Below are 6,239 nucleotides of genomic sequence, written 5' to 3'. Positions count from 1 at the left end.
CAGTTGTCTCTCTACGAGCGTCCGAAGTCTTGGATGCGCCTATTTGTTATTGGCTGAGTTGCTATTTTGATACTTGCTATTTTAAGCTTTCGTGGCTGAGGAGCCTCGCAATTCAGAGTTCACAATTTGTTTTATGAATAATTATGTGACTATGTGAACTAAAATGTGAGATCTTCAGAATTTAAAAAGTTTTCAGGTCAAAGTGACCTGGTGATTACCGTTGATATAAATAAAAGTCTCGTTCTGCAAATTATTAAGATTTCTCACATTAATGGCGCAATTAAGCGGGCTTTGAAAGATAAACAAGTAAGTATTTTTTGGTGGTCGGAACTGGAATCAGTGAGGTCTGAAAAATTTAAAGTTTGTTTGCTGGGTTTACGTTGAGAACATCTGAATTTTTAAAAATACTTAGTGGCGTGAATACGTAAAAATAGGAAAAGGAGAATTGTATTATGGAAAGCTGATCTGGTAGCTGCCTTCATTAGAATCAATATTATGTAGTAACATGCGAACATTTAGATGATCAAAAATTAAGCATATCATAATCCTGAGAATCAAGTAAGCAGAAGTGTGCTTGATGGCTGGTTTTTTTCTGTAAACATGATTCTGAAACAATATGGGTATCTAACGGAATGTTTAACTAACGACCTTTCTTTTTATATTTTCTTTTTATATAAACTGTAATGCAAGCCAAATTACATGACCAACTTAGGATGTTTACTCTGTCACAAATGGTCAGGAAGTTTAAAAAAACATTGTCTAAATGTCAAAAAACAGTCAAGAATATCAGCAACTTCTTACACATGTAAAATGTAAGCAATTTTGTCAATCAAAAGTATTTGAATTTTTAAAATATTGGTAAAGATAGAATTTCGTATGTGTTCTTAAAAAATTATTAATATTTTTTTTGCAGTCTACTTTATGTGTATGCATGTGTTAAATCTTTTTAGAGTATTCCAAGGTTCTAACAGGATATCTGTAACGGCACAAAATAGTTAAAAGCGAGGAAAATGTCGGTGATTTTTATGTGCTAGTTTTATACTGTGTGACATAGTCAATTTTCAGTGTCAGGCATTTGATGAAGACCTGATGCTCCTTTATCCATAGATCAGCATAACATTAGCGTGCAAGTTTGGATTTCAAAGCACATAAATAAAATACAAATAAGAGTTCTCCGAACATGTTTTTGTAAATGTAATCTGCAAATCAAAAAGTGTACGCTAAATGTCAATTCGACGGATAAATGTTGCGCCCTGGCTCCACGACCTATAAGTGTTACGCCCTAAGTCCACGACGTAGACTCCACGACGTAAAAGTGTTACGCCCTGGCCTCACGACGTAAATGTGTTACACCCTGACTCCTCGAATTCAAAATCGAATTCAAAAAACCCAGTGAAACCACAAGCACTCAGACATACAAGTTTATAAAGAGAAAAACACGTTTAAATCCATATATGATATTCATATAAACCCCTTCCCACCTTCGTTCCCAGAGATTTTTGCTTTTTTGTTATAAAAGTCAAACATGCAAAAATCCCTGGGATGAAGGCTGCCCTCTCCCTAACCTAACGTCAAATAAACATTTCGAAGGTTTCATTAAGAATGTCCCTAAATATCAAAAAAAGGGGAAAAATTTCGTCAAAGAAATATTCACTGATCCATCCCCGATAAATACTCGCGTTAACCGCACGTTCATGAAATAACGGCATATTTTTAGCGAGCGTTTGCATATACACTAACAACCCGTTATTATTGGTTATCTTCGAGTGGACAACTGTTGAAGAAGTTCACCAGCATGTTCGCGTGTTACTACGTGATATCGCTTCTAATGAATGCAGCTTTGATAGAAATTTCATTAACTTTTGTAATTTAGTAATTTTTATCTTATTAACAAAGAAAAGTCGTTTATAACATAGTTAAGTACGTCTCCAATGAAGTTTTCTTACAACAGAACGAGCACGGCTACAACAGATACTTTCTACCTTCTGGTGACTAGTTAGTTACCAATCTTAATTCTTCTGAAAAGAAAAGCTTGCTCCATTGTGTGAACACAACTTTTTCCACAGGGCTTTTCTATTTAGACATCTTCGGAATGTCATAGCCGTACAAAAGCCGTTGGGGCGAGGTTGTCGTGAACAGTTATAAGTGAATAGAGAAGAAAATTGTATCTCCAGATTTGTTGGCAATTTGCCGAGTATATCGTGTCTGCAGAGCTAGCGTTGAATGATGACATGAAATTATGACGTCAAGACCTTTTTATCTCGACATTTCATATAAAGTTTCTAAAGAAATCGAGTTCACCATTTCTGTTTGAAATGAAGAGGATAAATGGGACAAATTGTTTAAGATGAAATTTATTTCTAAGGATAACAAATTCGTCACCAGGTCTGGTACCAACTCTATATCGAAGTTGCTACTTGTGCACGATAGCCCAGCTCACGCAACAGCACGTTTTCTTAAAACTTCCATTATGTTGTACCTAGAGAGAAAGCGAGACAACAAAGTTTTTAACAACTGTAGATAGTGTTAAAGAAGTGAGCACAGCTCTGGTTGGTCCCAGTTAGGAGGATCTCTCATTTTTTATCCTTCTAAGTCCTAGAGGCATACACCCCAAATACTGAAATAAATACGTTTTGCATATATTTATGCATTAGCCTTGCTCAAAAATGCTTAGTAAAAAATAAATGTTTATGTCCAGTTTGACTTATTGAGGCCGCAATAATCTTTCTCCAACAACGTTAATGGAGGACTAAGAAGCAAGGGATTAACAAGATAAAAAGATCACGTGATAAAAATAAGTTAGTTTGTATAAGTTGGCACTCTTGCCCATTTTTAAAAGGTTTTTTTCATGTCGCCTGGTGTGTTTTATTTTAGCGAGCACGCATTGGTTTGCACACAATTAATAAAAGGAGATTATAAAACAGACATGTTGGCTCTTATGCAGAATTGTATCTATTAACACAAGTGCGGTACAACGTACCTGGTGCGGAATTAAAATAGCTGTTTAATTTTTTAACGACAACTTATTTGCAAATACGATATGCCGTGCAGGTTGTTACTACTATGTTTTATTGTATTCCAAATATCCATCAGAAGTATGGTTCGTGGCGACATGTTATCTATGGCTGGGTCCGACTGCACGACGATCCCGTTTAATCGTCCCATTAATGTTGAGTATTGTGAACCAGCTGTGGTGCGAGATAATGTATGTTCTGGTTATTGCAAGTCAGTGACGTACCCACGACAAGATGAGTTGATTCTAGATTGTAGTGTGTGTAAACCACAAAAATATAAGCTTGTATCTGTCGTGCTCACGTGTACAAGAGGACAGAAGAAATTAGTAAAAACTCTCAAAGTGATTGAGAAATGCGCTTGTATAAAAATATCATGCTAACAAACGGAGAATTATATTTTGTGATACGATTTGTTGCATGTAATTTTATTACTTGCGCAAAATGTTATATTGTTACGTATATTTTTTTGTTTTTAAATCCAACTACTCCAAATGTGTAAAAGTAATTACTATTCTCGTGCCAGTATTTGCTTGCGAAAACGTTTCGTGGATGTTATTCAGTCAAATTTGATCTGCAGCCGGAAATTTTTTTATTGTTATAGCGTGCGCTATGAAGGCAAATGTCCAACACTCATGTTTTCTTAATAATAAAAGTATAGACTTATCTTTTGTTATTTTGCTTATTTAGTTATTTTTAGAGGAGACCCAATCTGTATATTTTAATCCAGCTCGGTGCACGTTTCCACTCCCATAATCAAGTATTGTGTACATGAACTATCAAACCGGCCGAACTTCGCGCCGCAGCCATCTATTACCATATGAGCACTGCAGTGCGCAGTTGCTCCTCACTTCACCTCACCACTCATTTCAGGTAAGAAAGTTAAAGTGAAATTCAGAGCGAATAAGTTTCACTCAAGTAGCTCAATCCTTTTAAACTGACCAGCGTGATTTCACTTCATCTCAAACGCGTGAAAGTCTTATATAAAACGCCGACTAAGTTCGGATTTTCTTGTTAAATATTAGAATACAATCAGACGATGAACCCAAGGGAAAAATACTCAGGCAGCAGCCATGATCCGTTAATACCCAAACAATTAAAATTGTTTGCTTTTCACGAACGGTAAGACATATTGGGGTATAAAGATTTTTGATGGCGTCATTTACCCATCTGTTCCGAAACGGTTGGGTTGTTTCTCCTTTAGAAAACTGCTCCTTTGGTCCCAGGTAGTCTCTCTCGTGTCCAAGCTATTTGTCCTAAAAGATGCAGTGGCTTCAATGAATTCACGTCAAACTGCTTTATTTACGTGATTATGTAATGTAAAATGGTAACCCTGGCGTTAGCAAATCAGAGAGATGAATATCATTTTGTAAGCGTTACACACAGACTTAGCTTATTAATATAAGTAACGTTACTACATTTACTGGAGATAGGTGAGTAAAAGTTCTCGTGATAAATTCTGTAAATGTTGTTCGCATTATTATGTTTTATCTAAACAACCTATCTAAATAATAAAATCGTTCCGTTATTAGGCGAAAGCGATTTAATTAGTTTTACTGCAGGTTTAAGGATAAAAAATAATATAGTTTTTGTCAAGTTTTATCCTTATTTAAATTCAAACTTGTATTTTGTGTGTTCCCCACCCCAAGACAGCAACCAGTGGGCGGTGTACTGAGATAAATGAATATGTTACTTCACATCACTCAGCTCCATATATCTTAATTTTTTTAGATCCGATGCGCAGAAAAAATTCCGTGTGTCGAGTCTGTATCTTCTTTATATTATTATTTATCTTGCGCACCAGCTCCTTAAAATATCTTCGCTACCCATAGAACAACTAATTGGAATATCTTTGAACGCTTTGTCCAATAAGTGAATAAGTGACATTCAATTTTAATAAAAACAACTTTTTATAAGAAACACTACTAAAATCCAAAAAATATTAACAACAGTTGTATGCACTACACTCTCGAAGTTAATACTATAAGAACGTACCTCATATTAAAGTTGATTTGCGGAACTTGCAAAAAGTTGGGTAGATTTAGTTTTTATGCAACATTCCAGGATGGATGCGGAATTTTGTAGCAAAAATAACAAACGCTACTGCTCGATGTCAAGAGCTTCATATATGAAAGACTGCAATCTCAAAAAACTTTGCCGTTTAAGATTTAGGATCTATAATAATGAATAAGATCACAAATTCGTTTTAAGTATTGGAAAAATTGGAATGCGTGCTCGATACATAAAAGCGGCTTTCTTTATCACCTTTGAAATTCCGACCTTCTTTCCACTAATTCATGCCGGAGTGGTAGATGGATTTAAGGACGAGACCGTCTACTTATATCTCCAAAATTATATGGTCAAGCTGTTTCTTCTTAATTTTCAACAATTTACAACAACTTCTTTGATAAAAACTCTTTACTAGATAAGACGATATGATTATTTTCTTCCAAAAAAATTAACAGTTTTCGATGTGTTGATGCTGGACCATCAATTATTTATTACGGACAATCTGAACTTGCCTTTTCTGTCTTTTCTATAATTTTTCTTTTTTTAAAAAACATTTCTGACAAAGTAACAAGTTTCAAGGATTATTGGGGATATCCCTCCTGATACAATAAAGAAACTGTTAGGAGGGATAGGGGACAAGTTTAGGGTTATAAGAAGAAATTTTACTGACCTGCCGTGTGAGTGCTTAATTTGAACGCTTAATCTGGCTCGTATTTGAGATGGACGCTATCTCCAAGCATCAAAACTTTACCATTAAAAAAAGCAAACTTCATTGAAAACTTAACCCTGTTTGTCTGCGATAAACTAAAGCAGAAATGAAGACTTGTGTTTCTAAAACACGACAAAGCTTGTCAAATGCGTACGATAAATTGTCACACGATGGTGCTGTTCTCGGTGTTGCTGCTAGGTTACTGTAAATGCTTTATCTAACGCCATGAACGTTAAATAAATTTAGGGTGGACAGACGGTAATTAGAAATGAGAGTTAAAAAAATAATTGCGTTAATTATCTTGGCGCCTGATTACTTAGTAAGATAATAAATTTAATTTTTTTTAAAAATATTTGATTTATAAGAGATTGTATATTCCTGAACTGATAAATTTTCAGAAATTTGCGCTTAAAGAAAGAGAGTTTTGTTTGCATTTTCAAATCTCTAAAAACTCTACTAATTTCTGCCCGATGCTAAAGTGTGGCTTGTTTAAAACTTAGATTTAAGAA

Source organism: Hydractinia symbiolongicarpus, chromosome 15 (genome assembly GCF_029227915.1).
Source record: "Hydractinia symbiolongicarpus strain clone_291-10 chromosome 15, HSymV2.1, whole genome shotgun sequence".
Classification (NCBI taxonomy): Eukaryota; Metazoa; Cnidaria; class Hydrozoa; order Anthoathecata; family Hydractiniidae; genus Hydractinia; species Hydractinia symbiolongicarpus.
The sequence above is the reverse complement of the archived record's forward strand: the minus strand, read 5'-3'. Positions refer to the sequence as shown.